The 27,381-nt window shown below is 33.5% G+C and overlaps 1 protein-coding gene across 4 annotated transcripts in view; it reads left to right on the plus strand.

Annotated features, from left to right (window-relative positions):
* Positions 1-27,381, plus strand: part of Dp (transcription factor Dp) — a 128,264-nt gene that overhangs the window by 25,195 nt on the left and 75,688 nt on the right. Inside the window, exon 1 of one of the 4 annotated variants that reach the window (XM_085819622.1) lies at positions 5,636-6,151. The exons of the other annotated variants lie outside the window; for them this stretch is intronic. The gene's annotated coding sequence lies outside the window, so the exon portion shown is untranslated. Of the gene's footprint in view, positions 1-5,635; positions 6,152-27,381 lie in introns of those variants that run through there. 4 annotated transcript variants of the gene reach the window in all.

Consider the following 27,381-nt stretch of genomic DNA (forward strand, 5'->3'; position numbering starts at 1 on the left):
GGCATTACTTTTGCTGTGAAATCAATTGTGCTACCAAATCAAAAGTCTATCTACACCTCAAGCATGGAAGAAGAAGGCATCACGAGCTTCAGAAACAAATGTGCAACGAGAAGCAAGAGTGGAAAACGTTCGAGTACGCACTGCTCAAGATTGTTTGTCTGAAACGGGTGAGAAAAAGGAAGCAAGACTGGAAAATACACAAATTGCCTGATCCAGATGAACACTGCATGCAAATTTAAATCTTGGTGCATTCCATTATGATGTTAATTATGATTATAGTCTTCATCCAAGTTTGATCGCTAGAAAGATGGATAAATTATGTATGTGTTGCAGAGCCCTCAAATTTAAGAATGAAGCACCAGCAATGTGCTGCGCGGATGGAAAATTTGCCACCTGAACCATTATCAACCTTGGTATTGTGACAATCGAAACATGTAAAATATGGCATAAAGAAAAAATTTCATAATAGAATTAAAAACACAAACTATTTCTTTCCTTTAAGTAGCATTGCAGCGCATGTCAGGTTAACAGCTAGTGTCAAATAGAAAACTAGAGAATAGTGAATATTGTTTTAAATCATTAAGACATGCACAGCACATTCCCACTGTGCAGATTGGCATTGTAATTTATGTAAGCCTCCTACTACAGTAAGCATGGACTAGTTACTATTAATTTTACTGCAAATGAGGGATTTTCATTAGAAGAAAACTATTTTTATAGAAAAGAATATCAATTTTATATATTGTTACATTATTGGCTGAATTATTCAAATGTTTTAAGAAACATTAAAAGGGAGGGAGAGAGTTTTTATAGATTTACCTAAAGTACAAAGCTACTGCATTTAATAGTAACATTAAAAAAAATATGGATCTACAAATTCGATTAAAGCTGCATGCTATTGTTAACCTAAACTATACTTTCACATGTTTAAATAAATTTTTGAATGAGTTCAAATTTTGTTCATATTTGAGCATGAGAAAATTATACATATAATTTATACATATGCAAATTTTATATATTATACGGCCATTGGGAGAACAATTAAAGTATGCAAATACTGAAACTGAAAAATAAATTGTAATGGCCATCAAAAGAAATGATAAGATGAACTGTATGAAGTTCAACAAATTACTTTGCAAAAATACTAATTAATATCATGCTTAAGGCTGTTATTTAAAGTGACTCACTTGGAAACTATGTGATCACTATATGTATCGTGAATAAAATATTCATTACAATAGTAGTAGTAATACTAATATAATTAATTATTATTATTAGTAGTAGAATATAATTAATTATATTCTACTACTAAATACTACTTATTATTTATAATAATGCAATTAATAGTAATACAGTAGCAGTAATAATATAATAAATAATTTAGTTAATAATATAATTAAATTTTAGTATGAATTATGCTTATGTTGTATAAAATGGTGAAATAAACCAAAGAATTAGTATTAAAACTAATAATGCTGCATATACAGCAAAAGAAAGCTGATGTAAAATCCACTGTTTATTGCTGAGTTTATATTTTATTTTGTTAATAAATAATTAATAATTTTTTCTTTTTTGGCATAAATAGAAATTAAAAATTTGCATTTTATGAGGCAGAACAGCAGCCTTTCAAAAATACATTGAGCGTTTTAATTGTTAGTGGTGCTAAACAAGGGTCGAATTTTTTACTGTTTTGAACTTTTCAGGTTGCATCCACTAATGTTGAGTTATAATTAGAGTTCATACATATTGCATAATTTAATCCATTATTAAAAAGCATTCGGGAAGAAATATCGCGATTTTGCGCTGCAAATTTTAAGCATTTAGTCAGATTAGTCTCTTATTTATTTGCTTAAAGTGATTTTGAATAATATGTTAATGATAGTGCAAGCCGTACGTTGCTTAACGTCCATCGAGGCGTGGCCCACTTGTCCTTGACTGCCAAAATAGGAAAATGTTGAAAGAATTATATCTTAACATTTTACAAAAGCAGAATTGAATGACATATTTCTACAGAAATAAAAATAAAAATTTTTATTATTTAATTTATGATCATCATAAAAATATGTACAGAAAATCTCATCAGTAATTCCTGAATAAGGTTCGAATTACTTAACGCTATTACCGATTGCAGTTTCGCGCCAAAATCTGCGGGCTAGTTGGCGCGAATAATCCTTTCCGGATGTTCGTGTTTCAAGTCAACCGCCACGGTTCCTCCCCTGCACGCGTTTCATTCATACGTAGCGAAGGACGCGGCGTTTTCGTCTACCCACGTGACTCTCTCTTTCTCCATGCAGGGGGCGTGCTATAACTGAGTTGCGTTTGACATTGATACGTTGGAGATCTTCCAGCGTTTGTTTCTCTGCTGATTCTCGCGCCATCGAATCAATTCTTATAGTTATTCTTCTCCAAAATATTTGAAGGCGTGTATAGGAACTTTTTTTTTGTACAAATATATTTTAAGAGATTTTCAAATTTCACTATGAATATCATTCTTTGCAAGAGAAACTGTAGAAATAAAAATTTTACTATTTGTTTAAAATTAAATGTTTTTATTTTCGTTTAGATTGATATCTTATAATAATAGGGTGTGTATGTATCCAGTAAAGCATAATTAAGAAATTTAAATTTGTTTTCGAGCGTATAGTGCTCAAATTTGGATACAAATTCTTTTATGCGAAACCATGTCTAATACATTCTGTTTGAACTTGGGTGTTTTCAGTATTCACGAATATAATTACTTAATTATTAGATTTTCGTAGTATGAAATTTATATTTTGCAACAAGATTAGTTAAAAAAGTCTTTTAATATGTATTTATATAATTCAACCAAATTTCCTATTTGGCACTTGACATACATGATGAGGAAGCATGTTATTATTAGTATAAAATATTTAAGTAAAGCAGAGGATTTAACTCTAAAATGCATTTTAAGGTATTAAACTATGAGCAGAATTGCATATTACTTCATTAATTTCAATTCAGTTGTATCAAAACCTTTTTAAAAACGCTTATCAGAGCGTTATTTCAGGCTATAACTAATGTGGAAATAACAGCTGTTTGATTTCACCCTGGGATTTAAGTAAATCTCTGATAAATTAACCAACAACTATATCAATTCTTTGTGGATCATGTAAAGAAATATTTAGAGTATGACAAAGAAATTGCGACAAAATAGACACATAATCTGTCTACTATTCAGCTTCCAAATCTTTATTATTTATTTCTGAATTACTCAAAAGCAAAGAAAAAACTCTGTCTCTGTTTCCCAAATTAGGATATTAATGCCTGATCTTCCCTGCGGTTAAGACGTGAAAATCTTTGTTTTAAGCATTATTTCAAAGTCTTATCACAAACCGAAAATTCTACGCGGTCAAAATTGCTTAATGACCAATACTCCCGTTTATATCAGACACGACCATCATGTGTACCATCTTTCAGCTTGCGGATGAGTGCTTTGGTGGAGGAGTATAATTTGTCTAATATAGATATACAGGTGGAGGATTTTTTTGGAATTCCTCCCTGGGAGGATTAGAGAATCCATTCTCTGGATACTTTTCGACACTGGAGTAAACCACAAACTAACGAAATCATCTACAAGCAGATTTTTTTTTAACATAGAAACAAATATAGGAAATATATCCCTCTATATACAGACACATCAAAATCCCAGGATCATGTTGGTGCCGCTTTGGTCACAGAGAAAACAATAGTAGGGGTTCGATTACATACAGTTTGCTCTGTGCTTACTTCTGAGCCTACTGCAATCCATCTGGCTTTGACTTACCTTTCAAAACAAAAGTACATAAAGTTTATTATCTACACAGATTCCATGAGTGCCTTAATGTCATTGGAAAATCACGCTCAACGTACTCACCCAGTTGCATCCAAAATCCTGAAGTTGAATCATTCTTTAAAAATTCGGGAATACCAGATTCTTTATTCGTGGATCCCTGGACATGTTGCCATTAAGGGGAATGAATTGACGGATATTGCAGCTAAAACTGCAACCACAATGTACAATCTTCAGATTCCACTAGCAGACATCAAAGGGTTTGTCAAAAGCAAAATTCTCAGCAAATGGCAGAAGCAATGGGATCACAAAGTATATAACAAGCTGAGAAATGTAAAACCCACCATTGAATACTGGCCATGTATGGCTAATAGAAGGGAGGATGTCCTCTTGACTCGACTGAGAATAGGCCATTGTCGCCTGACCCATGAGTATCTTCTGAAGGAAGAAGAGAATCCCAGCTGCCCAAACTGCAATGCAGATCTGACAGTCCATCACATCTTGGTGGAATGCCAGAGTTTTAATTATTTTCGTTAAAAACATTTTAATTGTTCAGAACTGGACTTAGGAAATTTATTTGGAAAAACACATCATCGTAATTTGTATCTGTTTTTAAAAGATATTGGCTTTTATAATAGACTTTAACCTGTTTTTAAAAGATATTGGCTTTTATAATAGACTTTAACCTGTTTTTAAAAGATATTGGCTTTTATAATAGACTTTAAACTGTTTTTAAAAGATATCAGCTTTTATCATAGATATTAATCTGTCTCTTTTTACCTAAGCTGGAAGTTTTTACAAATGACTAATTGCATTGTTACCATTTGTCTGGCGCAGATAACCTTGACAGATTTTGTACCAAATTACAATAATCCAATCTAATGCCTGATCTCACAAAACCATCACTGAAAGTTTTAAATCTCATTTACTCTAATTTCATTTGATTATCTATGATCTAATTTCATATGTTAAAAGTAATAATAATGATAAAGTGTAACTGATGTGAAAAAATTTTATTGTAACTAAAATCAAATATAGTCAAAAGTTGTTAATCCGGACTCATCTGGACTTCGGCGATTCCAGATTATAGATCATCAGTTTAAATCTGGTAAGATGGCATGCAGAAATTATAAAATTTAAAATATGAAATCGTAATTTATAAAATAAAGAACAATTATGATATAAAGGGTATCAAAATTTACAAAAAAAAAAAAAAAAAAAAAAAAAAAAACAAAAAAAAAAAAGCTTAATATTTGTTTGTTTACTTTATTAACCTTTTCGCGACGGCGCACCTTTGTTTAAAACGCTCGTGCGGGACGGAAGAGAATCGAAGGCAGTCACCGTACAGGACGGAGGTTTTGCATCGTTAAGCCTAATTTTATAACAAAAATCAGAAAAACAAAAGTTTCGCTTCTAGCATCGTAATTTTTGGCATCATTTTAGATTATTACTTGAGCTCTTATATATGTTAAAATTAGCCCTTAAAACATTTATTTCTTTGTTTTACATGGAAATATACTTAAAAAATTGCTTATCTTCCATAATACTTTTCAAAAGAGCTATTCAAATTATTCTAAAGTTTTAATTGATAAAATCCATCAATAAAGTTTAAAATTATTAAAAAGAACACAATAAAGACTATTTACAGTAAGAAGTAACAAAATTTAAAATGAAAACGAGCGTGGTAAATTTCGAAGCACAGAGAAGTATCACCTTGTAACTCTTAGAAAAAGTATCACTTTTTAACTCCTTAGAAAATGAATCAGTGCTCTCATTTGCCTTAGTAAATGGTTCACTAACCATACTAGGGTATTCTTCCTCTGATAAATAGCGCCTCCTTCCCGTCATAATAGACTGGAGGTGAGGCTTTCCTAAATAAAAAAAGAAGGAACGGAAATATATCTGAAGGCAATGCAAAACGTAAAAAAACTCCGCACAGTAACCCTAAAAGACCGTACAAAGTAGAGGAAAAAAATAGAATAAAAAAGGAATTGGATATAAATCAGATACGAGAATGTTTTCATTAGCACGCAGCGATTTAAAGAGCCGAGCTGCGTTTGTTTACATTACGATTTCTCCCCTCCCCAGCCACAGCTGACAAGCAAAATACCAAAAACAGCCAGAATATAAACAATCTGAAGGTCAGAATACTAAAACTACGTTCAGTTTAAATGTAATGGACACAGAGTGCCATCTAGTGGCTATTAAAAATTGTTTCAGCTTAAAATGCATATCTGCACTGCCCGTTCACTTGGCCAGTTCTCCAGGAGTGCACGGGTGGACCGCCCGGGCCTCACATGCGTCCGTACGAAATGCATATATGATTCGCCCGTCGCGAAGAGGTTAAACATTTCTTTCAATGTAAGTTGTTTAAGTTGCTTCGTTTTATGTGATAATACTTTCTCTTTAATTCTATAAACAGACATAATTTCTTGTTCAGTTACAAAGTTCCGCTGTTCAAGTCCTATAATTGCTGTGTCGAGAATACCGACTAATTTGTCAATCGAAATTTTTTTGTTTTCAATAACCACAATCACATTCTTTGCTATTGGAAGCAAATTATAATGACAAGGAATTTGATTTAAATCATATCAAAGACAGAGTACATCGAGATGAAATACTACATTTAGTAAGAAATTATAAGCCAAATAAAATAAAAACATCTGCTCTGAAGATAAGGATAGTGCTGACAGATGAACTTCCAATTCATTGTGCACCGCGGCATTTCCCCCCCCTCCCGCCGCAGAGCAACGTGAAATTGATAAACAGATTTCGGAATGGTTAGAGAAACAAAGGATATGCCTTTATCCATTTTTTGCAGCAATTCCACTTTTTGTTTGATGGTCATCGAAACATACTTTCGCTTTGTAGATCCTTTGTGAGCTCCAGCATTGGAAATTGTATTTGACATAATCGAAAGTTCAAGCTTACTTTTATAAAATTGCTCTGCAAAAAATGATAAGCCGGATCCCATTCGAAGATTAAGGAACAACGCAATCTGCAACATTAACTAAAATAGATAATTAGATAATTTTAGCTTATACTGTCCGTTATCCATTAAACGCGCATGCGTAAATGTATTATGCGCATGCGCACACGCATTTGCGCAGCCGTAAAGGTCTTACACGCATGCGTAAATGCGACACATGCACAGAAAGTTTGTAGCTTTGAGGTCTGGATTATAGATCATTCCGGATTATGGGTGTCCGAATTAACAACTTTTGACTGTAAAATGAAAGGCTTAATTGTATAAGCATTTTACGGAGCTAAAAATGTTGACTATAACAAATCCAGGGCTCATTTTTAAATAACTTCATAGTTTTTTTACAATGAACGTTTGCGTTTGTGTGAAATACAGGGTGTCCATAATTAAACTTGAAATTTGCAAGCGGTCTGTAGCAAAAACTATGCAGCAGTATTGCATGAAAATTGGGTAATGACAGAATGAAATGATAGGAATTTTATCGAGGGAGAAAAACGAGTTTTGAAAGCCACCACTAGATAGCATTGTGCAATGTAAACTATTGGCATTTGCAAATGTCGTAATTATAGTAATCCTGTATGTGCACAGAAACCCTATAAAGATGCTAGAGGCGAACCACTGTTATACACATTTCTAAGTCAAGGAAAAGGACGTTGACTCTCCAGGAACGTGCTTTAGTGGTAAAATTGTTCTACCAAAACAAATACTCTGCTACCGAAGCTTTGCATAAATTTCCGTCTTTGAAGTGGTTACGAAAAGGTCCACTCACTAGTCAAGGACTAACAAACATGATTAGGAAATTTGAAGCAATGGGAACATTGGGGATTCAGCCAGGAAGGGGACGAAAGTGTATTGCAGCACAGGTAGTGGATGATGTAGCGACGCAAGTGGAGGAAGACAGATCTAAAACCATTTGCAGCACTAGTCTTTGATGCATTGCAGCATCTGTTGACCAATCTTGTTCCACGATTCATAAGATTCTTCAAAAGGTCTTCAAACGCTACTCTCTCTATAAACTGTCGCTATTGCAGCAGCTCTTGCCATCTAAACTGGCTAGTCGACAGACTTTTGCGTTGCGGTTTCTTGCATGAGTTGAGCTTCAGAATGAATGGCTATGTAACATTTTGTGGACTAACGAGTCCAACTTTCATATTGAAGGGGCTGTTAACATGCACAACTGCAGTCTTTGGGCTGCTACAAACCCCCATCAGCTCCTGCAAATCTCATTATGCTCTTCGCATGTAACGGTTTGGTGCAGCCTTACTGCAATCTTCATAATGGGTCCGTTTTTTTTTTTCGAAGAGCACAGTACTGCAGGGCCTGTGACATGTACCGTCACCGATCAATGAACTGCTTCATTATTAGGGCAATCCGTTATGCCGTCTCTTCAAGCAAGGCGATGTGATACAACAGTGTTTATGCAGGATGGTACTCCTCCATACATCACCTGTTGTGTGAAACAAGTGCTTTGCCGCCATTTTGGTGACAACAGAATCATCAGCCGGTAAATTCCTACAGCTTGGCCTCCTAGATAGCTCTATTTTAATCCTTGCGATTTTTGGCTGTCAGGATACCTCGAGGCTACAGTCTACCTTGATCCCATCACATCTCTATCCGACCTTAAAGAAAGCATAGAACACCATGTGCATAACATTCCCCAATTCATGCTGCTTTCAACAGTTGAACATGTGATTTTACATTTCCAGAAGGTAGCAGACAATGGTGGACATCTTATCCAGCATGTTTTGTAAACTTTTGTAGATTGTAGAACTTTGGTTTCTGAAACTCCTTGTTCTTTTTCCTTTGTTAAAATTTCCATCATTTCATTCTGCCATTACCCAATTTTCATACAATTCTGCTGTATAGTTTTTGCTACAGACTGCTCGCAAATTTCAAGTTTAATTATGGAAACCCTGTACGAACAGCCATTTTAAAAATAAACACCGGGTAAGGACTTTGAACACGGTGTATAATCAGCTTATTGTCATCCTTTTATTTATTTTTTGCATTAGCTTATAATTCTAATTATTGAGCTTGAGCCCACCATCGATGTAGTAGTTAACACCACTAAACTCTTAATTTATCCACAGTTTAAATACTGCAAAGTTATGAAAAGAAATAAAACTCTTATGACTAGCTTGAAATACATTTTGACATATGTCTGTATTCTTTGAGATTAGCAAAGTATTATTTGTTGTATGTGCTCTGTGAAAGTAAAGTGCAAGTGAGCCTGCTGACATAATTGTAATTCATTTAATTTTAAAGTATGCTGATTTTTTGGTCATCAGTTGATTAAGTGAGGATTAAATTATATTAAGGATGAGAATGGAAACTATAATATTTTAAATTCAATGAAGAAAAAAATTTAAAGTAATTTCAAATTAGAATACTTCCTCATATTATTTGTTAGCAGAAGGATTTGTAATTTTTACAAAAATTTTGAGACAAAATATAATTAAACTGAGTATGAGAATTTGAGTCCTTTTTGGAATATTTTATCTTTTAAATGCAGATTATGTATGAAATAGGGCTAAATTGCCACGATCTTTTGCTAATGCATTACCAGCATTTGGATATATTGAGAGCGTTTCTATATAATAAGCATATGGATCTAATATCTGCATATCAAATAGAGTAAAGGTTATTCTTCCCAATATGATATTGTGAGTAAATTTATAAAATTGTTTTGGTCACATTGTTTTATTTTATAGACCATTATATCATCTTCAATGTAAAGTATATGTCAATATTTTTGAATTACATTTCGTGGTATCAGCATTCTTAATTTCTTGTTTGATATTTACTGGCAGTTTCATATTTGTTGCTGACTTCCATGAGCATAAGTTTCATTTAGCATTCATTCATTATTTCAAATTATACTGTATAGTTTTGTCACTTAGGTGCACTAAGTATGAAATTGTGCAGCATTTTCACACAGTATTTCTGTATTTCCTTTAGCAAATCTAACTTTCGTACTTGCAATCTGCATTAAATCTAGGCTGTAGAAGGTTTGCTCCTGTTTGGTACTAGAAATGACAGTTTATTATATTTTCTAGCATTTATCTTTAAACAGCAAGTTATAAAATTTCTATTCATTTTCATTATTATTTAGCAGCCTTCATAAGCCTTTTGAACATCACCCCTCCTGCACTCAAGCAAATGTACGGTTCTCGGCCTAGGGAAACCAACTGTTTCCTCTTTACATTACTTGCCAATTAATAATAAATGATTAACTTTTTTGAATTAAATAATAAAATGACAACACAAATATGCAAGAACAATTAAAAAAAATTTGGGCGGGGGATATTTACATTTTCAAAAAATTTCCATTAGACATAAATGTTCCCTTAGGTCCCACAATCAACTTCTGGTTTGATATTTTATCTTGATCACTACTTGAGCTTTCTGGATTCTCCTGAAGAAAGTTACTTCCATCCATGTTGTATTCTGAAGTCATCTCTGTGGTGGAAGGAGCATATTTAGAACTACTATCTTGAAATGGAACCGTATCGTCTACAGGCTCATGCCAAAAACAATCAGCAAGCTGTTGTAGTTCTCTGTCATCTAGCTTCCTCTTTGTGAATATATATATATATATACATATTTTTAAGCACACAAACAACAAAAACAGACTGGGGTGCATTTATCCCCAATGAGAGTTCGAGAGGGACATATATGCCCCATGTTGAAATTTATGGCAAAAAAGAGAATAAAAATATATTAGCAACACCATAATAGTAATTCACACTTTAAGCCACCAATTTACAGTTAAAAAAAGCATAAAAAAACAATAAACAGATTCATAGGTGTAGGTTGGGACACATTTGCTTTACCACTGGATGTAGACTGAATCAGAGAGCATGGTGAAATTGGCAGGAGACCTTCAAAGTCCAATACTTGAGTGGGACACAGACTCAAGTATTGACTCAAGTACATTTGTAATAGATGCACTTTCCTCTTGAATATTTTGATTTTGCTATGGGACATGCATAACCCATTAAACGTGAAAGCGTTAAATGCAGGAATTCTATTTTAACCCTTTAGCAGTCCAACAATACTTTTCTAATATTTTTAAGGATAAATATGAATTATATGTATCCAAAGTCAAAGAGTCCACATGTAAAATAGCAAGGAAATATTTTGGAACTATCATCAAAAAAGAACCTCTTACTTTGAAAAGATGCTATTATAGTATTCTTGAGAATTTTGATGTTTTGGGGTCAAATACTTTGATGATTAAAGTATTAATTTTTAACCCTCTGTCTGGTTAGGCAATATATATATGTGTTATGGCCAAAGCCCGAAATGGTTGGCCAAATCGCGAAACAGCCAATATCGCCTCACAATGACTGGCCAATGTCCGATCTTTTCTTGATTTCAGGGTTTGGCCAGCCAGTTTGCAAAATGGCATGGGGCAATTGGCAAGTCAGAAGAAAAAGGTCGTAAACAAATTTTGGGTGTTTGTATACCGTAATGCTAATCATAATCACATTATAGCTGCCACGGAGGAGATTTCTGACGAATCCCTTAGGCGCCTAGGATTGTCCTTCGGAGCAAAGGCCAAGGAGGTACGGTGGCCCTAGGTGGGCTGTAGTCTGAAGGGAGAAGTTTTAGTGAGTAAGGATCTCACAGTACTAGAATCCTTCTGGTCTCTTATGAAAATTTCCTTTCCCTTGGAGAAAACAAATGAGCAAACAAAAAAGATAATCACATTATCTACTGAATTAGTTTAGTACAGAAAATTATCAGTATCATCACTTGTTACAAGATGAACTTTTATGACATTTTGAATTGCATAGCAGTTTGTTATTTTTGCATCTGCAGCGATTTGTTTAGCACTTGGTAGTGCAACTGCATCGAGTGTAGCCTTGGCCGCCGGTCAGCGATTGTGAAGAGGCAACGGTTCGTAATGATTTTCCTCTGTGCCCACGGATGCAAATGCAAGTAGTTTCTCTTGCAAAATGGAAAACTCATTTCTGGAGTACAGTTGTTTGAGAACACCATGTTCTGTTCCTAGTTTGTAGAAAGCGCCCTTCGTCTGCTTCATTACTTATTCCACAAATTGCGTGCACAACCTTTCCGTAGGATCCACAAGAATGGGCTGAACTACACTCTTGTTGACATACTACACAGAATTTGTTTGCATTTTTATTGTCAGACAACTGATCTGGACTTTCCGATGTTTCCGTCGCCACTGCAGCTGGTTCGTTTACGGAGAAAGTCTGATCACAAGATTCTTTGTTTGCTTTTATATCAAGAAAATTTTCAAATCTTTTATATTTAAATGACTCTTTTTTTGTTTTAGAATCAAAAGTTTTAAATGATTGAAGTAAAATTGGATTTATGGACGGTTGAACAGTACTTTGGCACTGAGCACTACTAATGGCACCAAAGCAACTTCTAATGGCACTGAGTACAGCCATTAGAAGTTTGAGTTAGGAGAAATTATTCGAAAAATTGTAGTTGCTGTGCTTGGAAAGTATGTACAAATTCTTGAAACTGAGTTTGATCCATAGTATAAAAAAAATAAACGAATATTGAAAGGTCTTATCTATGTGGGGAAAGCACACTAACCAACTATTTTATCGAAACTATTCAGTTGGCGGGCCCGTAAAGAATAATGCGTTGCCAGATTCGTAATTCGATACATGGATGCCAGATGCACTGAAAATATAACACACTGTCCTTGCTACCATGTGCATGCCATCATCACACCGGAATCAACAGCTGCACCCCCTACCGAACAGTCTTGCTTCAGGATATCGAACATTGGCCACGGAGTTACGGGCATTTCGGGAAGTGGCTGGCCAAAGTCACATATACGCTATTCACTTCCAGTACATCGGATATTGGCCACATGCCCTGGCCAATGTGCGAAATGGCCAGCCAATTCGGGAACTGGCCGAACTTCGGGCTTTGGCTATAACATATATATGGTCTAGAATTATTTTTTATGACATCTTTAAGAAAGTATATATATGTGCATCTTGAAATATGTCCATAAAATGAAGTCAGTATATTAAAAGTACGTAAATCCAGGTGTAAAGTACCATGGGTGTTTTGGCATTAAAATCAAGAAAATTACCTTTTTTTGATGCAGTTTTGTGAAATTTAGGCTTTCCTAGAGAGACTCTGTCGGTAGGTAACCCTAATATTTATATATGTGATATAGTTACCTAATTTATGGGAAAGGTATATGTAATCTATCGTGAAAAAATTAGGTTTTTTGTAAATATCTCTATGTGCAGCAAGTATCATAAACTATCCATAACCTTAAAAGTTTTTTTTTTTTGTTTTGTAGATACCTGTTTGTCAACTGTGCCACTTTTTATGCATACGCTGTGTGATTACTTTTAATTTTGTAATGAAACATCACTTCTTTTTTTTTTCATTTATGTATTTTGAAATTCTTTTGGGAAGATTTATGTTTTGTATCTGGCATTGATAAATTATAAAAAACTTCCGCAACCATCTGCAGAGTGTATGTTTCTCCATTAGTAAATTGTTTTTCCAAATGCATTGAAAAATAAAATACATTCCTGTTTAAGAAAATAGACTGAGTTTTGCATAAGTAATATGAATTGATGTTGACATAGAAGTATTTGTGGCATAACTTTATGGAGGGAGCAGTCTCCCCTGAATGGTACATTTTTAGGGGTGGCATTTTTTTGCATGAAACACTATTTAGTTATGACTATGAGTTAGACAGATGAATCATCATGCAGGGTGAAGAATAATTAGATTGTAAAGTTTCATATGGAATTATGTTGAGGAAAAGAGTTTTTACTTTAGATGAAGTATTCAATGAAATCACCATGCAGTTTCACAGCTGCACACTTTTGTTACACCTTTTTTTTTACTTCTTCGAAACATTTGAATGCAAATTTAAAATATCAATGAAATTATGATCGTTGTGACACTGATAAGGAAGAATTCCTCAATAAAGAAGTTTTTCAAAGTTTTGTTTCGACTATTGTTATTGAAAACAAAATAATAACACGGAATGGCATTTCTTTTGAATATTTTTCAGTTTGTTCTAAAGTATAATCTCCAGAACACAACTCTGATAATACCAGTGCGAACTTTCCGCTCAATAGCTATAATTGTTTCTAGTTGTAAGAAGCGTTTTCTAAAAGAAAATCATTTAAGAAATACTTCAGAACTACAAGCGTATATTTTGTATTTAAAAAACTTCTCTCTACATAGCAGCAGTAACAATAAAATAGATCTCTATAATGTCACTGATAGTTTTGAAAAAAAAAAAAAAAAAAAAAAAAAAGGTAATACTATAATTTTTAAATGTTAGAATTAACCCCCCCAGAAGTTAACATAGATTATTTCCCTACATGACATTTTTTATAGTTATCTAGAATATCTAGAGGGGTGGCAAATTCAGGGACTGCTCTGAGTGGCAAAAGTTCTACTGACTGTAGAATTTATATTATATGTAGTAATGAAATTAAAATTTTAGATGAGCTTTGCATTTTTAGATTCTAGGCTTAAAAATCTGAAGTTCTGTATGTTTTTTATACATGAGTGGTAATTGGCCACACACTAGTTTAGGAGTAGTTTTTCTCTTAAAAATGACCATAGGTGTTTACTTACTGTATCTGCCATGCATGTTAATACTACTGTAAACCTGGTCTTTTCACGGCCTGGCTTAGACAATTTTTATGCCTTTTGTTTCCATAGTTTTGCTGTTTATCGAGTTGGAGTTCATCAGTGTTTCAACCATATTTTCTGTGGAAAGTTGTATTTTTGCCTCATACCAATAGCAAACTTGTGAAAATTCATGACTTTTTAATCAAGATCTTGTGCTAATTTCTGTGCAATTTTTGTTTTTTGTAATACTACCAGATATTTTTTTTCCTTTGTGAAACAATTGCACTAACCTATGACTGCATTAAATTCGTTACCTTCTTCTGGATTAGCCCATGCCCACTTCAGTGCATAAGCTCTAATCATGTTTATTTCAGTCAAAAGTTGTTAATCCGGACTCGTCGGGACTTCGGCGATTCCGGATTATAGATCATCAGTTTAAATCTGGTAAGATGGCATGCAGAAATTATAAAATTAAAAATATGAAACCGTAATTTATGAAATGAATTATAAGCCAAATAAAATAAAAACATCTGCCCTGAAGATAAGGATAATGCTGACAGATGAACTTCAAATTCATTGCTCGCCGCAGTGTCCCCCCTACCTTGCCGCAGAGCAGCGGGAAATTGATAAACAGATTTCGGAATGGTTAGATAAACAAAGGATATGCCTTTATCCATTTTTTGCAGCAATTCCACTTTTTGTTTAATGGACTTCGAAACATACTTTCGCTCTGTAGATCCTTTACATATTAGTCAATATATATCAGAAGTTCTATTTGACGTAATCGAAAGTTCAAGCTTACTTTTATAAAGTTGCTCTAACAGTCTGCAAAAAATAATAAGCCGGATCCAATTTGAAGATTAAGGAACAACGCAATCTGCAGCATTAACTGAATTAGGTAATTTTAGCCTAGCTTATACCGTCCGTTATACATTAAACGCGCATTCGTAAACTTATTTTGCGCATGCGCACTCGCATATTCGCAGCCATAAAGGTCTCACGTCAACGCGATGCATGCGCAGAAAGTTTGTAGCTTTGAGGTCCGGATTATGGGTTTCTGAATTAACGACTTTTGACTGTATAACAACAAACCAATTCTGCCTCTGTTCTTGTACCCATTCTGCAATGTTATTTTCTAAATGTGGTCAGTAAGCTACTCCTTTCCTCAGAAAACATTTTATTTCATTGGCAGTTTTTTAATAGTGTCTTCATTCTTTATCCAATCTCTTACTTTCATCTCTGTTATATCAAAAGCCCTTACTGCAGCACAGTTGTTCGATTCTTTAGCCTGTTTTATGACTTTTTAACTTCTTAATATATCTTTCTTTTCATTGATTCCATGATTAAGACTATACCAATTTTGTACTGATTACACTTGTAGTACAAATTAATTGAACACAAGATGCAACCTACAATGAAACCAGTTAGAGGTACATGTGAGCTCATGATCTGGCACGTTTCTATAGGCAGTGCTGCCAGATACAAGAAAATAAAAAAATTTTCTAGATTGTAATCGCGGATTGAAGCTAAATATATATAGGCAGCTGGTAGTTTGGGGAGTTGTCTTAACGGACAGATATATCTTAAAGCTATAAAACTTTGAAGAAAATTTATACGTGATCTCATCTGAAGGATTGTCTTATTTGTGGAAATATATGGTATTAAAGAAATCAAAATTAAGATAGAATTTTGTTTGTTTACATTATATTCATCAGTTATGCAGTGGGCATTTAAGTTAGCTCATTAAATAATATAAAGCACATTAGGGCTATCTGTGTAAAGGGAGGAATGCCTTCATGGAGAAATTTCTGAGGGAAAATTGGCTTGTAATTAAAATTATGCATAGGAATATATATATTATATGCAAGATAAAAAATATGTAAATTAGCATTATAATTTAATTTAGTAATTAATAGTCTCTTAATTCCTCATTTTAATTTGGTTATTTCCTCTTTATTCTAAAAAAAAAAATTCTGGACTGCTTCATTTCTAGATAAACCTATGTCGTATAGCCTGCGTAATGTTGATGACATAGCTAATTGAAAACTTGAACTCAAAATTTTGAAAACTGAAGCCTTACTAAACTAAAACCGTATAATAACATTGGTCTAAAAAGTGGTATGGCTTCCATTGCTTTATTTTATATCTTCTTTTTTAAGAGATTAAAAAAGTGTGCGTAATGTAATTTATCTATAAAATGTATTACAGTACTTGCTATGTGTAATGTATTACATTTATAGATACCTATAGAATTTACACCAATGAACTAGTATATTGGGTATAGAACAACTTAAGTGTTTTTACTGCCGGCTCGCCCGGAACTTTTATGCGAATCTTGTTAATATCAACCACCGAGTTATAAGGATTTACGATTACGTCTTTTATGACCCAAATAATAGTAAACGGCCTATGGCCATAGTTAATACCTATATTATATAACTTATTTAATCTAACATGTACCTCTAAATAGTACGTTATAGATTTAAGGTTTAATTATTACTAGTGCACCAAGAAACTCGCACTACTTTGCCTATTATTTATACAAATGTTTTTTCTGCATCAGGCTATAGCGAGCTCATTCCTCTTTTCACGGCCTTCCCAGATAGCACTTCAGGTCTATTGAAATTTGACGCACACTTCCCAGATAGCACTTAGTCGTTTTAGAAATTTATCTTTTAATTTATCTTTTATCTTATTTCTATTCTTATAATTTAAAAAATTTTTAAAAACATGATTTAATTATATATATATAAATTCTAAATATATACTAGTTACTCATGACAGTATTCGGAATAACATATCTGTTTTACAAGGGGTAGGGTCCTTGACCCAGGAACCCTGGTGCTACACCGTTTCCCCCAGTGCGTCTAATTTATCTGTTGTTCAGTCCCAGTTCCTTAATGGGTCTATGTAGTTTTGTGGTTTCTCATGCATAATTTGAATACAAGGTAGTTTCCTTTAGAAAGTTCTGCATAATGTGTGGATCATAAGACAAATATTCCACCTAATTACTTTGTCATAAAAAGCAACCTAACTTACCTTAACTTACCTATGCACAAAAACAAAGAAAACGTTTAAAAAGGAAAAATTAATATTTCATTTTATAGAAAATTCATGTTCAGAGTAGTAATAACTTTCCTGATTGTGCCATGTCTAGATTAATCTATGTTACAAAGCTTGTATAACTCTGATGATGTAGTTAATTACGAACTTAAACGTTTCTAACCTAAACAAAAACCTTTCTCTTAACAGACTGCCATACTGGATAAATGTGTACTTTAGCTTCTCTCTATATGCTGCTTGAATACAATTTCACTGTGCTCTCTTCCTATTGCAACAGTATCAAGAATGTAAATCTTCTGGAAATAGGTGCGGTTAGAGTGCCAAGTGAAATGTGGCCACAAATGTCAATTTAAATAAAAATGGAATTACTTCGCCTCGACTGTCAAGTTTCCTAATCATTATCCGTTTGACTGCTAAGCAATTTTTGCAAGAACGCATGAAAACTGCGATGCATATTTTGACTTTATGTTGTCAAATAAAATACTCTCATTTAGACAAATATCAATCAATTTTAATAATTCTTTTCGTATTATAAAGCAACAAAGACACGCTGAAACTCGCAGCGCCAAGACAAATGAACGCAGCGCTTTTGCGTCGCATAGCAGTCAAACAGTTAAGAATTTAATATTCTATGCAATCAGAATTCTTTCTCTTAAGTATGCTGTTTACATGCTTTACTATTATTACATGCTTTATTAGTATTTTATACATTTCTACATTTCACTGTTTCTACAAATTTGTTTTCATCACATATATATGTACACAATGGAATATCTTGGTATATGTAAGAAAGATAAAAAATATGTAAATAGAAATTATAATTTAAATGAGCAATATTCCCTTTATGCTTAATTTTAATTTGGGTACTTCCCCTCTCTATTGTAAAAATCGTAATACAGTACAAAGTCCGAGATCCGGATGTCCAATATCTGGAATGATCTAAAATCCAGACCTCAAAGCAGCCACCAACTTCTTTGGCATTCCTTTCACAAACTTTGCATTTGAAACCATCACTCTGTTTGTTTTGTTTCGCAGGATGAATTTACTTCTAAAAGTAATACCAGATCAATTGCATTTCAGCTAAAGCAAATGTGATTTACTAAAGCCTTTAATGTTAACTTTAAAATAACAGCTTCAAATGACTACAGAAAGAGAAAACTTCTGACTCCTAAATCTTTCGGGTCAAAAGTACATTCGTGTCTCAAATATTTTCCTCTTTTCTCGAAAACTTAGAATAACATTCTTATGCACATTTGCATTGAATACAACCCAGCCTCTTTGCAGTGTTATTTACTCCTTCAAGCATTCCATCCCACCCCCCGATATTGTTCCCCTTATTGCCTGTCATTTCAGTATACTATTGTTCAAAAGCCTGCAAAAGATCTTCAAATGAAGGATTTCAAAAAATAAGAGTATCACACGTTTCCAGGGTTTGTTTTATAACGAAAAGAGTGTGTGTTACATATTGCAAATGTACCTAAAAATTAAGAAATGCAATTTGAAATTACGGTTGCATGTTATATGCCAGAATATATGGTAATTGAAGTTATTTGAAATAATTGTTAGTTTGAACATTTAATAGTTGTTGGTATGTGTGAATTCCAAAGTGTAACCAACAGAAATTTCCTGCAGATACCAATCTTTAGTTTCAGATAAAAAATAAATTTAAACTTTTTTCTTGTGCATTATTATAGCTTACGTTATGTTTTGATAAATATTTAGTAAGCTAGATTTTAAATTTAGTTTAAAATATTTTTTATTTTGAGGATGGTAAATTTTTCATTTTACATAAAAAAAAAAAAAAAAAAAAAAAAAAAAAAAAAAAAAAACTGGGCTGTCAGCTATTTTTAGACCGGGCATTTGGTCAAAGTGGAATTTCAGGTTGAGACCACTGGCCTGCATTATCAAAAAATGATCTTTCAGGGAAATATTTGTATTTGAAGATATGTTGTAGTATTTAAAAAATTCTAGTAACAATTTGTTGATAGAATCATAATTTGAATTTTTTTATTTAACACATTTTTTTTTATTGATGTAGCATTGAGACCAGGCATCGAAAGCAGATATCTAGTTTAATTTTAGTAATTTTATTATTGACAAATTATATAGCTAACATAGCTCCCTCCTAGTCTAATGTAATCATTTGAAGATATGTTTTCTTTAATGAATATTGTGTTATATTTGCCCAAATTTTAAAATGAAACTTCATGTTTTTAAACTTTTTTTGTGAAATGTGAGCAAGAGCCACTCACAAAGCATTTTTTATTGTATGAATGTAAGATTAAATAGTTACATAAACTAATAAGAACATAGTAAGAATATTATAAAACCGAAACAAAATTTCTAGAAATTTTGAAAAGGATATACGAATTATCTCTTTTTAAATGGGCTCCAGTAGCATTGTGAAAGGAGATTTTTTTTTTGGACATAAAGTTGAATTTCTATTGCACTTTTTGGATGAAGATGAAAAACCACTTAGCTTTCTTTCCCAACACAAATGTAATTTCAGCACTGTAACAGAGCCTGCTTAAAATTAAAAATGCTTAAATTAATTCTTTTTGTTATTCCCTTTTCCAGATTCGTTATTCAGTTCTTGTGAGTCAGTTTGTTGAAAAATTAAATTCGGTTTTGCCTTATTAAAAACGTGTTTAGATTTGACATACTGATTTTAAATTTTATTTCAAAGAACCTGTATTATTTTATAAAATTTTGAAGTAATTTCTAAGTATCAGCATCTGTTCTTTTATGTTACATACTTAATGTTTGATAATAGAAATTTGTAAAATAAATTTAATAGTAAAGTTACAAGGAGATAACCAAGATATCTTTATTGCCAAAAAATATGCTACTGTGATTTGCATTATAGCAGATATTCTTTGTAGCAAGACCGAGCCATAGATTCGGAATAGCTTTTTGAAGTAGTCAGAAGAAAACAAATCTTTCTTGTTTAAATGCAGTTGTTGGATTTGGCCTCGGATTTTTAACTTACTTACTGAAGATTATAGTTTTCTAAAGTTAAACTCTGAATTTAATAATTTTTTGCTGGATTTTTTGTTATTTAAAAGCTATTAAAGCAGTTTTCCTAAAATAATAATAAGAAGAAGAACTAGGTTTTAGTCTTCTAATGTTAAATGAATGTTTATATGTAAGTTGCTGGAAACATTGAAATTTTGTATATGAAACTTCTGCAGAAGGAATATTTGGAAAGTAGTCATGTAGAAATGCAATAAGTTAATGCTTAATTTTGAAATACAAGGAACTAGTAAATATGAATATTTTCAACATTTGTGTAGCTTTTATTAGAATCGCTTCTCCTTCTCAATCCACATTTTACAGGCAAGTTCATTGGATTCAGAAAAAAAGACGTTTTTTGAATGTGATCATTATGGTTGATAATGTTACCGCTGATCAAAACATCATGGCTGTGTGGTAGACATTAAAAGAGAACAATCATGCAACTTGTCTTCACATACAAGACTCGCTAAATTTTGAATCACAACCGTTGGAAATATTCTTCATGAGAAACTTGATGTCAAGGCACTTTGAAATCGCTGGTTTCCACATGACATAATAATCCAAAAAAAATAACCTTGAACAGACTGGCGCAGAAAAATGTAACAAAGATTTGATGAAGAATGTTTAGAAACGATTCCTATCGCCATAACCAGAGGTGAATCTAGGTCCTGTCGCCAAAACTCAGAAGTCAGATTAGCAATATGCCGCATGAGTTTTTTTCTGGTGAAAATCCTCCAGCCAAGGTCAAAATAGATGAAGTGTTGGGGAAAAAAAAAAAAAAAGTGCTCTTTCGTCTGTGTTAGATGTTGTATTGAAACTGTGACACTATAACATGATTGCTGAACAGTATGTAATAAAAAAATTATCTCCTCTGTGTGTGTGTATGGGGTGGATAAGAACTAGATAAGCAAAAATTGGTCGCAAGAAATCTTATTGCATCGCAACAGTATAACAGCTCACTTCACTAGAAAGACCAATCTGAAAGAGATTCACGGGTTTAAGGTTTTTAAGCCATTCTCCTTACGATGTTATGGCCCACCAGCGGCCAAGCGGTGAAGTCGCTGAACACTGGTAGTTCGGTCCGAAGTTCGAAGGTTTTCCCCATGTGTAACGTGTATACGAGCCAGTTTCCCTTAGAAAGTCCTCCACGAAGGCATCCCTCCCCTTAGGCAAATAGCCCTTGTGTGCTTTGCTATAATTAAATACACCATACACCTTATGATGTTATGATTTAATTGTACGTGACTATTTTCCAAAGCTAAAGGAAGATATTTGGGACAAAAATCTGACTTACCTGCAAGTATTATGTTAATGTGTATGGCTGGATAATATTCCAAAAGAAGAATGGTGAACCGTTTTTTAGTTAGTGATTTAAAATAGTGAGAAGGTGTATTTGGCGTAAGGGAAAGCATTTTGAAAGAATGCAATAGGTCTTACTTTGATATTTAGTTATTGCAAAACCGGAAACTTTTAGAGTGATCTTCGGATGTATACTGTAAAGTTCTGATTATCCGACATAACGATGGTCGAATTATAAGAATTCAGTTATAAAGTATAAAATCATGAACTTTTCAAGAAGTATTCCTAGAAGTTCTAGGTCGCGAAATCAGTTTTCCACCTGAATTTTGCGCGTTTTTCCTACATAAAATTACTTTGCTTCAAATATTAATTTTTAGTATGGATGAGGTTTTCATGATATGTCGGAAGATAAGATGTAATTAATTAAGTCATAAGATGTAGAGAGTCGATATTACATCATTATAGTATTTTATACCATCCCATATTGCATCGTTAAACTGTTGGTATAGCTTCGCCTTCGCAATGTGTTAACCTCTAAAGGTATTTTGACAATTGCTAATTTGTTGTTTAAAGGTTCCATGTAAGTAAACCCAGTTCCGGCAATTACGGACGATTACAGTCGCATCTAATGATTGGTTTCAGGACAGTTTCTTTGGCATGACCTAGAGGTAAATAAACGACCCTTTTGTTCAAGCTTATTGCTGCATTTTTGGATATCTTTGTTTTTAGTTAACGAAGTCCGTTTGGTGAGTATTTAAAATCCGGCAAGGATTTTACTTTTCCATTTCTTTATTTATCATTATTAATTTTTTTATATCTTTAGGCGTTTTTGGACTCAAGGCTACTGAAACCAAATTATTGATTCACTTGATGCGTATTTTTTTAATCTTATCTTTTTCAATTTAAATATCCATTGCTGTCGAATTAATGAAATCGTTAAAAATCGATAACTGAGTTTTTAGTCTGTACTAGATTAGTCTGGTTCTGGGTTATTCATGCTTATAAATATGAAAGCTAAAAACAAAATTTATATATAAAAAAAAAAAAAAACTTTCAAGACAGCTCCTTGCATGTTCCACTGCTGTAAATGTTAAGCCGCAAACCAGAAAGTGGTTTTGTAAGTGCATTGATTGTAACATTCTCTTCTTTATCCATTTGCACTTCAGTCTTCACCTCAAGCATTTTGGTACTGGATAGTGCTATGTTTCATTGGCAAAACCATTTAGAGTTACCGGGGATGTTTCAGTTAGTCATGGATTAGTGTTTTAAGTCTTTTTTTCATTCTGAGGTTTAGCAAGGTTATGTGTAGATGAATGTTCTTTAAGTATCACAGGTCGAAAATCGATCGCAAACGAAATAGCCCAGGATCCCTCTTTTAACACTTACATTGGTTGCCTGAGCCTCAAGGTTGAACTGATACTTCCAACTGCAATTTTAAGGGAGAGCACCCGAGGTGGATAAAAAATATGCAGTGCCCTCGCCGGGACTCGAACCCTGGACCTCTTGAATACGCTTCAAGTATGCTTCCAATTCGGTTCAAAGAGAATATAAGCGATTTTGAAAAATTTATGGAAAATTATGTCCAGGGTTCGCAACATCTCCGGGCGTCAGAGGTCCTTTCAAGACTGCAAACTTTTATCAGCTGAGCAATCTGGTTTGAAACCAACTTGCATTCTTTCTGTCTGTTTTAAAATAACTTACCAAGGTGAATAATAAATATGTTTAGAAACAGTAAACACTTGTGGATAATTAAGATTTTAGGTCAATTTATTAATTTTTAAGATTGAGATTTCTTTCAGAGGGAAATCTAATTGATTCTGGGCTATTTCGTTTGCAATCGATTTTGGCAACTTTTAAGATAATATCTTGTAATCTGCAATACCATAAAGCTAAGCAGTTTTTGTTGTGCACTCAGCGAAAGCTGACACTGGGAAAATAAAAATGCATTTCGGTTGGCTTCTCCGTTCTACGCCGCGCACGTGCATGCCAACTGGAGGAGGATCGCTTTCATCTTTCGTGTTGTTTATGAAGATATAAAAAAGTAATTATTTTGTTTCTTTATATAAGGCAAGGAATAAAATGCTAGGTTCAGAATTTTGTGAATCGAAATTTTAAAATCGTGTTTCGTTCATAACATATTTTATTCTTTTTAAAAATACCATATTTATGTCATTCCTGAAGTCCGCCTTGTTTTCAAGCAAGTAAAATTTGTGAGAATCACATCTATTATTTGTTATTTGCTAAAAATCTTGGCTTTGAGAAATACGTATCAGATTTTAAGAAAAGTGTAACTGAATAGCATAGGCAGATAGTTGACTTTTTTTAACCAGAAGTCTGTAATGTCTTCGTCTACACAACTTGTATGGTATTTTTTCTAGAGCATAAGATAATTTGTTTTTGTTATTGATTACAATATATTAGTCTCAGAGCTGGGTCTTTTTATGTATTGTGATGCCTCGACTTATGCGAATTTGAAGTTATGCAGTTCCTTAGTTTCCTTATTCTATTTACGCGAGCTTTTGAAATTTTCATTAATTCAGAAAATGCTGATAAGGATATCATTGCTGTGCGTACATATTAGAACTAGATATAAAGAAATAAATTTCATTAAAGCATAATTTATGCTACGTGTTCTAATGCGTTTATGTACCCAGTGCAGGCATTCTTTTATTCTTTGCTGCAGAAAAAGCGAAGAACGCAGTCTGATATTCTTTATTTCTCTTTCCCCTACTCGCTTTCTGATTAGATTCGTCAGAGGAGTTTGTTAAATTTTATGAATCCATCGGAATCGAAATAACTCCATTTTATGTATTTTAATATTATTTTTAATTAATATAAATGAAAACTGTTTTCTTTCATACATACTTTGAGTATTTTTCAGCTATTTAATTAAAATAGGACCAAAGGCAAAGTTTTTTTTTCTTCTGTTCCAACTATCGCCTAACTTCGGGATACGTGTATAATATTGGCAAGATTTCCAATATTATGCAGTATGTTTATGTAAAAAAAATTATTACTTCTTGCGGCTAGCCTAGATTTTGAAAAATATTCCGGATGTTGTTTTTTGTTTTTTTTTCAGTGTTTCGGGATGCGCCCATTAATAGCGCGCTATATATCGTAACGATATTTGATTCCAATTTACGTTCGAGCAAAAGCATTTCTTGATCCATTAACAGCGTGATATATGTCGAAACATGCCAATCCATTAACAGCATGATATACGTACACTGGTTATCATAAATTAAGGAATCACAAAAATCACGATTACTGAAAAAGTTACTTGCAGATATTTATGAAACTTACCCACAATATACAACACATAGTAAGGTATCAAATAACATAAAAAGAAATTACCAGACAATTATGGTAGTATAGAAATTAGCACTTGTATAAAATGAACAAATCGAAGATGTCAGTTTGCTATAGTAAAAGTACCTTCAATATGGAATATGATCGACTCTAGAAGCAATGCAGCACATTCAGCGATGTGTGATGCTTTCAATTATGCGGTCTGTCAGTTCCATTGGAAGCGAGAGCCATCATTCTTGCAAAGCAGTTGCAAGGGTCAAAGGGGGCGGATTGAGAGCAGCTAGACGTCTCCCTAAAGCATCCCAAACGTGCTCGATAGGATTCAAGTCCGGGGATCGAGCTGGCTAAACACAGACACTACCTTTTCCGTATGCCTCTCTTTCACGGATGTTTGACGGATGATAACGGGTTCGAGGTTCTCTCCATATCAAATAACGCCTATTATCGCTTTCTAGACTAAACCTGGACTCATCCGTAAAGAGAATAGCCCTCCATTGCTCAGGCGTCCAGTGGACATGTTGTTGTGCCCACTGCAAACGGTCCCTGCTATGGCGTGACTTGAGCGACACGCAAATGGTTGTTCGTCTCGCATACAGACCACCTTTGTGAAGCCTTCTACGCATAGTTGACGCTGACACCAACCTCCCGGTGGCTGCAAGCAAGGGAGGATCAAAGAAGAGTCGGAGTAGTGGTTCTATTCCTGAGTGCACATAATGTCAAATATCGGTCATCGGCGCTCGTCGTAGCAGTTGGCCGTCCTTGGCTGAACCACCTAGGTGCCGAACCTGTGATTTGACATTGCCTCCAAAGTCTATGAACCGCAAAAGGACTCACATTTAGCCATCTGGTCATTCTGTTTGACTTTGTCCTGCCTCTAGTCTCCCAATGGCTCTCTATCGTAGTTCTGCAGGCAAATGATGCCTGGAGGTCACTGTTACGAATTGGCTACCTCAGATTTCTGATGTCACTATCACAGTGAAATATGTGGGCTTGCTCTCAAACATGGACTTTTATGCTCCTCGCAGATGACGTATTCCGAGTGCAGCGCCACTAATTTTCATATTGTAGTTTTACTCAGCTTGGCAACATATTCAAATTTTATACGGTTTGGCTTATTTTTGAGGGAGTTATTGCTATTTTTTTGATTTTTCCTTAATTTATGATAACCAGTGTATATCGAAACATGTCAATCCATTAACAGCATGATATATATCGAAACATTATCGATCCGTTATCGGCTTTTCGTGTACAAGAATATATCAATCCATTAAAAACCTGTTATAATATTGAAACATCTCCATTCTTAAAGGTTAACAGCGTGGTGTGTATCGTATGTGATTTCTATCTACGTTAGAAAAGAAGCTTCTCTCGATTCTTTGCAGATGAAAAACATTCTGAATCCTTTCATTGGCAGTTATAGTTTTCACTTGATCATAAAAGAAGAAATCGATTACGATAATTCCTTAATTTTGTTAGAAGTCGAGGAATTCATGCATATGTCCCAGTGTATTGTCCTGAAAAATGAATGTTAATAATTTTTTTAGAATCTTAATAAAGAATGCTGCAGTTCCATTTTTGTGAAAAGTGATGTTATGTAACTAGTTGTGCCATGTCCTCCGAGTTGGGGGGCAATAAAACTGAATTAAAAAATAATAAAATCTGGAAGTTTCTACTATTTCATAGCATACTATTAATCTTCATCGTATACAAAATATTATATACATATAGAGATAAATTTTTAATGACTAATTCGGAAAAGTAAAATCGTGTTACATCAGTTTTAATGGGATTTTTTCGTTATTTGTTTTTTAAGTTATAAAAAAATTTTCTAATGTTAACTGCAGAATGTGGTCAAGTGGCTTCACTAAATCAACCATCCTGTACGTTTTGCTTTTGTTCCTAGCCCCATTCGTATATATGCATGTGGTTACCGTTTCAGGTTACCTAATTTTAAATTCGCTGATGCTGTTACCTGACCTTGTCAAATGATAAAAATGGCTGATAAACGTAATATTTAAAGGCACTTAGCCATTCTGGTATTGTTCTCCGTGACGATTTCTATTTGAAAACATTTAAAAATTGCTCATTCTAGAAGCTAATCAAGTATGAGAAGGATGCTATTTTATTTCTTTTAAGGGAGAATTTGCTTACCTTCAAGTTTCGCTAATTCATACACTAATCGCGAGCACTCTTCCTTCATTCAATTGCTGAAGTAATTCGAAACGACCTATAAAGGATTTTATTGTATGTGTAATTATTTTAGCCGTCGTAAATTGCTTATGAAGATACGTGAGTGTTTTGGCAATTTATCACGAAAGTC

The sequence above is a fragment of the Stegodyphus dumicola genome, chromosome 1 (assembly GCF_044657685.1).
Source record: "Stegodyphus dumicola isolate Sdum_Otavi_A_Nest chromosome 1, ASM4465768v1".
Classification (NCBI taxonomy): Eukaryota; Metazoa; Arthropoda; class Arachnida; order Araneae; family Eresidae; genus Stegodyphus; species Stegodyphus dumicola.